The sequence below is a fragment of the Ranitomeya imitator genome, chromosome 6 (assembly GCF_032444005.1).
Source record: "Ranitomeya imitator isolate aRanImi1 chromosome 6, aRanImi1.pri, whole genome shotgun sequence".
NCBI classification, from domain to species: domain Eukaryota; kingdom Metazoa; phylum Chordata; class Amphibia; order Anura; family Dendrobatidae; genus Ranitomeya; species Ranitomeya imitator.
In genome coordinates, this window is record NC_091287.1 from 175,365,446 (window position 1) to 175,374,898 (window position 9,453).

At 42.2% G+C, this 9,453-nt stretch overlaps 1 protein-coding gene across 1 annotated transcript in view; it reads right to left on the reverse strand.

The window, feature by feature from the left end:
- The window catches only part of TRANK1 (tetratricopeptide repeat and ankyrin repeat containing 1), a 150,777-nt gene extending 143,448 nt beyond the window's left edge, over positions 1-7,329 (reverse strand). Inside the window, exon 1 of the mRNA XM_069730314.1 lies at positions 7,245-7,329. The gene's annotated coding sequence lies outside the window, so the exon portion shown is untranslated. The remainder of the gene's footprint in view (positions 1-7,244) is intronic.
- Positions 7,330-9,453: the final 2,124 nt, after the last annotated feature.

Consider the following 9,453-nt stretch of genomic DNA (forward strand, 5'->3'; position numbering starts at 1 on the left):
CTTAAGCCAGTACATGTCCGGGCCCGTCTGAAGTTTGCTAGAGAGCATTTGGATGATCCAGAGGAGTTTTGGGAGAATGTCCTATGGTCTGATGAAACCAAACTGGAACTGTTTGGTAGAAACACAACTTGTTGTGTTTGGAGGAAAAAGAATACTGAGTTGCATCCATCAAACACCATATCTACTGTAAAGCATGGTGGTGGAAACATCATGCTTTGGGGCTGTTTCTCTGCAAAGGGGCCAGGACGACTGATCCGGGTACATGAAAGAATGAATGGGGCCATGTATCATGAGATTTTGAGTGCAAACCTCCTTCCATCAGCAAGGGCATTGAAGATGAAACGTGGCTGGGTCTTTCAACATGACAATGATCCAAAGCACACCGCCAGGGCAACGAAGGAGTGGCTTCGTAAGAAGCATTTCAAGGTCCTGGAGTGGCCTAGCCAGTCTCCAGATCTCAACCCTATAGAAAACCTTTGGAGGGAGTTGAAAGTCCGTGTTGCCAAGCGAAAAGCCAAAAACATCACTGCTCTAGAGGAGATCTGCATGGAGGAATGGGCCAACATACCAACAACAGTGTGTGGCAACCTTGTGAAGACTTACAGAAAGCGTTTGACCTCTGTCATTGCCAACAAAGGATATATTACAAAGTATTGAGATGAAATTTTGTTTCTGACCAAATACTTATTTTCCACCATAATATGCAAATAAAATGTTAAAAAAACAGACAATGTGATTTTCTGGATTTTTTTTTCTCAGTTTGTCTCCCATAGTTGAGGTCTACCTATGATGTAAATTACAGACGCCTCTCATCTTTTTAAGTGGTGGAACTTGCACTATTGCTGACTGACTAAATACTTTTTTGCCCCACTGTATATATATGAGAATGAGGCACAACTGTATATATTGACTTGACTGTGAAACATACAAAGTCATGGTAATACCTGTCCTGTAGGTGCAGTGAGCAACAAATTTGTCCTGTATATTTTGACGCGTCCCCCAGGGAACATAAAGATATAGTGCTGTGGGCAGAGCAGAAGGGAGGATACATGTAGGGTCATGTCTTATATAGGGGATAGTAACCAAGCATGCGTGCCATAAATAGGTACCTGTGTTAAGTATGCATATAGAGGACCACATATGTTCTGGCAAATATCCGTAGAGGTAACCTCCCTGTGTGCTAGGGTATGTTGCCAGTGGATAGAGGAAAACCTTCCCTATTGGAAAAGATAGTAGTTCAGTCTAAAATAACTTAACCTAGTGGTGCAAAACTTATCTGCTGATAGCGCTGGAGTCTCACGTTTCCGTTGCTCGTGCAGGCAAGGGGCAAGCGTTGGTGGCGTAGTGGAGGAGGCCGACACAGTCCTGTGTCTTGGCAGTGGAGCGGCTCAGTGTAATGCACGGTGCCCGGCGTTTTATCAGATACCCCAGCCGGTCATGTGACCGGAAGTTCCAGGGGACGCCGGCGCCTGCGCAGGAGACACTCACACTGCTGTGTGGGTCGGCAGATCGGCGCTTGCGCACACGGCCCCATATCCGGAGCTTGTGTACAGCGCTTGCGTAAGGGACAAACGGCGCCTGCGTACATCTAACCCAGCAGAGCGTTGTGTTGACTACAGAGAGGCGGCGGCGCTGCGCTATTATGTGGCCCCAATAGTCGGCCAGACCGGCGCCTGCGCACCATGCTTAGGGTAGAGCGCTAGTATACAGAGGCAGGAATATGACGCCTGTGCGTATCGGTATGCGCTAGTGTGATAGTTGGTGCTCGTACGGGTTAGTGTCTGTGATAGAATGTTGTATAGCCTAAATAAGCCCTCCTTGTCTAAAGAAAAGGGGAAGGAAAGAGGTTAGATAATAACCGACATTCTATCGGGATATTACAGGCACTAGTCTCGGCCAACCCCTTGCTTGTACAGAAAAGCACATCCTCCAAATATATATATAACAACATTGTAATGACATTCATAATGGTAGGAGTCCAAACGAAAAAAAGGAAATAAGGAATAAAAGTTAACGCAAAGAAATGCGTGACAGTGAGATAACCTTTTTAGACACTAAAGTCCTCAAAAACCCTTTGGGTATTTTAAGCACGGACCTATACTCCAAGCCAGCGGATTGTAACAGCCTCCTGCTCTACAACAGCTGTCACCCCAAACCCACGAGAGATAGTCTTCCAAGGTCCCAATTTAAGAGAGTATCAAGAATTGTCTCTGATCCAGATTTGAAAGCCACCAGACTACAAGAGATGTCTAACAAATTTAGGGCCCGTAATTACCCTCTTGACCTTCTTAAAACTGAATCCACTAGGATTCTTAATGAAACGGAGAATGACACAATTAAAATTCAGAAAAATCCTAGACTCCCATTTGTACATAGTCATCATCCCACTATGCATAGAGTACAAAATCTAATCAGGGCACATTGGCCACTCTTAAATAAAGCGTACCCTACTATCCCGGTATTCAAAGAACCCCCTCTTATGTGCACAAGAAGGCCCAAGAACATAAAAGACAGGGTCGTCAAAGCAGACCTAGGCACTCAAAAAACACTGGTACATAGAACGCTTTCTGGTCAGAAACGCACAGGGACCTTCCCGTGTCTGGGCTGCATGAGCTGCTCAAATGTAATTAAGGGTAGTGAGGTGGTACACCCACGAACAGGCAAATCTTACAAAATTAAGGACTATTACACGTGTGCGACAAATTTTGTGGTGTATATCATAAAGTGCCCCTGTGGGTTACTTTATGTAGGGGAGACCACCCAGGCGGTTAGAGACCGTATCTCTAATCATAAATCGACTATCCGCTGTGGCAAAGTGTGGCTCCCCCTCCCTCTTCACTTCAAAGAAGCCAACCACAATGTAGCACAATTAAGATTCCAAGTAATAGAAAGGGTCCCCCGTCCTAGGCGAGGAGGGAATCATGTTAGATTATTGAAACAGCGAGAGACTTTTTGGATTTATACACTCGACACTTTACATCCACGCGACTTAAACCGCGAGATAGACTGGCTAACTTAATTAATTAATTTTTTCTCCCGTATAGGCCAATTGACCTTTTGCACAACCAATCTCTTTGATAAACGCGTTTTGGATGGTAAGACGCATACCCAAATTAGCCCCCCTTTTTTATAAGTTTCCTCATATCAGTTCCCCACTATTTTTTTATTTTTTTATTTTTTTCATTTTTTCATTCTTTTCATTTTTTTTCATTTTATTTGATTCATTATTTCAATTATCATCAGTTATTTTTTTCTTTTAGTGGTCAGTACTTTCTTTTTGCTCAATTTACATTATTCTTTATTTTCTTTGCATTTTTCTTATTTCATTTCTTTGATTTCATTTCTTTGCGTTAACTTTTATTCCTTATTTCCTTTTTTTCGTTTGGACTCCTACCATTATGAATGTCATTACAATGTTGTTATATATATATTTGGAGGATGTGCTTTTCTGTACAAGCAAGGGGTTGGCCGAGACTAGTGCCTGTAATATCCCGATAGAATGTTGGTTATTATCTAACCTCTTTCCTTCCCCTTTTCTTTAGACAAGGAGGGCTTATTTAGGCTATACAACATTCTATCACAGACACTAACCCGTACGAGCACCAACTATCACACTAGCGCATACCGATACGCACAGGCGTCATATTCCTGCCTCTGTATACTAGCGCTCTACCCTAAGCATGGTGCGCAGGCGCCGGTCTGGCCGACTATTGGGGCCACATAATAGCGCAGCACCGCCGCCTCTCTGTAGTCAACACAACGCTCTGCCGGGTTAGATGTACGCAGGCGCCGTTTGTCCCTTACGCAAGCGCTGTACACAAGCTCCGGATATGGGGCCGTGTGCGCAAGCGCCGATCTGCCGACCCACACAGCAGTGTGAGTGTCTCCTGCGCAGGCGCCGGCGTCCCCTGGAACTTCCGGTCACATGACCGGCTGGGGTATCTGATAAAACGCCGGGCACCATGCATTACACTGAGCCGCTCCACTGCCAAGACACAGGACTGTGTCGGCCTCCTCCACTACGCCACCAACGCTTGCCCCTTGCCTGCACGAGCAACGGAAACGTGAGACTCCAGCGCTATCAGCAGATAAGTTTTGCACCACTAGGTTAAGTTATTTTAGACTGAACTACTATCTTTTCCAATAGGGAAGGTTTTCCTCTATCCACTGGCAACATACCCTAGCACACAGGGAGGTTACCTCTACGGATATTTGCCAGAACATATGTGGTCCTCTATATGCATACTTAACACAGGTACCTATTTATGGCACGCATGCTTGGTTACTATCCCCTATATAAGACATGACCCTACATGTATCCTCCCTTCTGCTCTGCCCACAGCACTATATCTTTATGTTCCCTGGGGGACGCGTCAAAATATACAGGACGAATTTGTTGCTCACTGCACCTACAGGACAGGTATTACCATGACTTTGTATGTTTCACAGTCAAGTCAGTATATACAGTTGTGCCTCATTCTCATATATATATGTGCATATATTTCAGCCACAAGTTTCGTTCCAGCCGCAGATACGGCTTTTGTGCAGGGGCATACGCTATCTTGCATACTAACTGGGTCAGTATCTCCATTTTATGCCATTCACTTGGGATTGTGGTATCCAGGCACTAGGAAGAGAACACTATACTATCTAGTCATTATTTGTACTACTATATAACCCTATGAGGTTTGTTCAGGTCCTCTACCTGGTGGACATAGGATTTTAGCTGTTACCTCACGCTATGTTGTTCTTTTCAGGTTATATTGCCATATCACTCTTTCTGACTCATCAAAAAGTAAAGGGTCCTTCTTTATATGCAGCAGAGTCCCAACAGGGTATGTTCTTCCTCCAATAATGTTTAGCGATACTTCAATATATTTTCTCCTTGGAACTTCCCGGCATCGTACAGCACGATCTTTTAGTACTTATCTCTACAGAATATGTCTGATCAAAGGCAGCTACATGATATGGATTTTTGCCCCTATGTATAATTGTATATATGTATATATTTACTTGTTTGTAATACTGTTTTGTTCTTTGCTTATTACAGCGATATTGTGAACAAGGCCACGGGTTGGCCGAAACGTCAATTCGCCTAAATATCTCTTCACCGATTCAAATCAAATAAACTTACTTATTAATGCTTTTGAAAACCAAATGAGTGCAGTGATTTCTTCTGACTTTATGGATGACAGAATAAGTGAAATGGAGGATTTTCCATGTGTATCAGTTCTCGAATGCATGTTCTTAAAGGGAATCTGTCAGCAGGTTTCTGCTACCTCATCCGCGAGCAGCCTGATGTAGGCAAAGACACCATGAATTCAACGAGGGATCACTTAGATTACTGGGTGCAGACGTTCTGACACAATGAAGATTTTTTAGATTAAGCAATATAGCAGAGCTGAAAGGCTGCCCCCATCCACACCAGGCTCTGTATATACAATGGTTATAGACAGTGAGCTGCTTATAAAAAGAGGGGGCGTATCGGACTGCCAGGCACTGTTGTGTTCCAGCAATGGTAAATTCATGGTACTAAAACAATCATTCTAAGTGAACAAAACCACTGCGCTTGGGATGAAATCTGTGCTTTAACAACTACAGCATGCAGTCTTCAGATAACGTAGCAAAAACCAGCTGACAGATTCCCTTTAAATAATTGTCTCTACATTTAGAGTTATTACCTATCCAATGAATACTGTAGGTGAGAGCTCTCAATTGATGTGGGACCTGACAATGCCACTAGCAGAGATATCCGAGTACATCGCATGCCTTTTCCAAAAATTCCCGGGACAATAAATGTAACGCTGCTTAATTTCAACAGAGACCTGTTTGCAAAATAATTTAGGGGTTCAGAGCTCAAAACCCCAACAAAATGCAAGTTATCGCCTTGCCTATTCTTTGGATAAGTAATAACACTGAATGTTAGGAATAACACTTACAACAAAGCTATACATACTGTTTGCATCCTTTTTAACAACACATCCAACTCACCAAGAATGACCAATAATGATCTTTAGGTAACTTTTCAATTTTTTTTACTGGGTTGTGAACAGCAGTCAACACCTATGTCAAAACATAGCAGTTACGTAGACATAGAAGCAGCATAGCTCAGCAGCTGCCAGTGACTGATTGGAGTCATTGCCACGTCAGCCATCAAAGGCTGAGATGAGAATAACCCTTTAATGCATTAAGTGACTGCAGATAAAATTGCCTAGTAGCCCAGTACTTCTTGTTCTCATGTACACGCTACGGATTACTCAACATATGCTATTTCAAAATTTGACGCAACACACATCACTGCCTTTAACCTACTAAAAATTCCAGTTGTTCTATTACAGGCTTAAGGTACCTTCACAATGAGCAACTTTACAACGAGAACGACAGCGATCCGTGACGTTGCAGCGTCCTGGATAGCGATCTCGTTGTGTTTGACACGCAGCAGCGATCTGGATCCCGCTGTGACATCGCTGGTCGGAGCTAGAAGGCCAGAACTTTATTTGGTCGTCAGGTCGGGGTGATTCGTCATGTTTGACAGCAAAAGCAAGGATGCCTGCAATGTTTTTTCACGGAGCGAACAACCAGCGAGAACGATAAGTACGTCACTGGATTGCTCCTGCATCGTTCTGGAGTTGCTGTGTTTGACATCTCTACCGTGACGCTCCAGCGACGCTCCAGCGATCTAGTTTAGGTCGGATTGTTGTCTATATCGCTGGAGCGTCGCTAAATGTGACAGTACCTTAATGGTGGCATAAAAACGCAACTCACCCCTGCCTCCCACACCCTATTTGTACCTTTCTGAAAAGTGGAAACATGTCCAAGTAGTAAGTCACACATTCTTCCCAAAATTCTACACATTTTTGTGCATGTCACAAAAGGTTAAGATGGTAAACTATTTAGCAATAACAAAAAAGATGAAAACACGGTACATTGATACATCGAGGGGCTTTACATGACACCATGTAAAAACTACAAAAATATGTTTACAAAAACAAACATGTTGTGTCCAAAAAATGCCTATACCCGTCACAAACAACAGCTGAAAAGTTCAGTTTGGGTACCAGAACGCCATTAAAAATAATGAAGACGCAAACTTTGGATCTGGGTGAGGCAGGAGAATCAATCTTTATCTCTCTAAACATTGTATCAAGCACCTCTAGACATGATCACAACCTTTCTTCAGATGCACAATTACTACAATCATTTCTACAATTTGTGGCAGGAGAAGTAATAATGGAGCACATTACCTTTTCCTCAGAGATATAGGAAGGATTCAAAGAAGAGCAGCTGTCTGACTGTCCTGTAACAAAGCAGACTGCGACTTGTGTGTGTGCACATGCCTATAAAAGCTTTGCCTCAGTATCATTCTTCTGATGTCAAAGCAGGGAAATTACCATTATTAAGTTTCAGTTTCTATTTCTCCCCAACACAAGAATTTTGCTGTATTTGACAACACTTACACCCTATATACAAACATTACAACAGCATGCACTTACCATTAACCAATGCAGGCCTGATGATAGGATTTCTACTTAGGGATGCAGTAATAATAAGGTTTTCTTGTTTTACAGTCAGATAGGCAGGTCAACAACTTCACAGTTAAAGGAGTCATCTGGAGTTAGTCACTAAAAAAAAGTTTAGGTTTCTTTTCTGCCAATCTGAGCTACCCCAGACACAGCCACTGGAATAGTGTGATCCTCTTTTTTCTAAACTGTCTCATTTGAGTATTCATTTTTTGGGAGGACGAAGGTGAGAAAGTCTGCTACGTGACTGACAGCCTTCGCTGCGCATGCAGACACATTGATGAACTTGTGGAGGGGAAAATGATCACAAATTTATCAGGGTATTTTATAAAGCAGTCTTGAATCCTAAGTCAAAGGTGCACCAAAATTATTGATAGGTACATACCTCTTAATAAATTTGGCCTATTTTGGTGGCGGTATATACACCAGAAAATTAAATCTACCCCACCCCTAGATGTCAGCCTCAGCATGACAGATTTACTTTACAGTAAATTTGCCACTTGGTGGTTTGTTGTGCTCTTTCTTGCTAGAGCAACAAATCATTTTTTCGTAAATGTCAGTCACTAAATTTTGCAGTAAATAGTAATAACGGTCCTAGGAGCGCTGGAAATGAGACCAAAACAAGGATTTTAGTGTTGAACCACAACGCGTTTCAACAGTTAAACCGCATCAGGTGGAAGTTCCACCTGATGAAGACTGTTTAACTGTTGAAACGCGTCTTATGTTGCTGCTATTTACTGCATTTTGTATCCTCCTAGAAGGTTAACGGCTGGAGCTGCGGTGGACCTTTTGCTTTCAATTCTAACTGTGACCCTCACAGCGCTCCCTAGTGACCGCTTTCTTTTTCCTTGAATTTCAGTCACTAAATTTTGGGCCTTTTGCTGAATAATGCAGAAGTCGTGGCACTTTCCTTAATATATGCCCTACTAGATACGGCTCTCTGCTGTTCTATACTTACAGAAATGAGTCTCAAAGTGCCAGTGGTAGATGTTCTTTAGGTCCCAGCATTGGCCCCCAAAATACCAACCAGAACATGCTAGTTATCTGGTCAGCGACAACCCTCCCTCCAAATCCTTGCATAAGGCTAGTCAGCCAGAACGATTTGAGACTATTATTGATTTTTTTTTTTTTCAATAAGTGGTCAACAGCACGTTGCCAACATTAGAACCATAGTTTTACAAAAAATTACAGCAGCTTTGGAGTATACCTTTTCGGGCACAAGGTATTTTACTGCTGAAGGATAAAAAATAAATGTGTTGCAGCTGTAAAAACTTCATGGCCAAATAGTGCATTATAAAATTGTAGCAATTGCTGCACCCCTTCTGGCTACAGCCTCAGAAAACATCTACCCCTCCACCAGGAAGAAGCAATAGCGAAAAGCGCGTTGGGGTCTACTCCTAAGCAACCTTGTCTGCACAGGTACTGGCAGCACTTTTAGTGTTTACTTTTTAAAGTGTGTTTTCGGATCCTATTGTTGCAATGGTTATCATGTATTAGAATGCCGCCATTCACTATGCACCTGCAATTTGGCACATTGCACCATGGCCATGTGAATTAGTTCTCTTCTGATTGCATTAATGCAACATATAATTTCCTGATCCTGTTAACACTACTACTTGCTATGTTAGTGTTTTGCTTGGTTACTTATATATTTACATCTCTTTTTACCATTGGTGGTCTTACATCTCTATACCCACTGGGTTTACATTAATTTTTGTATTAATTGTGGCTATTATCATCATGATTATCTTGTATGTATTTACCTGCTTTATTTGATCTTTCTTTGGTCTTGGTTGCTTGGAGATCACTCTGCCTTGTTCTACACCCAATTTTCTAAACTACTGTTTATATTATTAAGTATTTTTTTAGACTTTTTCTGTTTTTTTATTTCATATACTAATACAATATTTCTATTTTATCTTGGGTTGTGTAC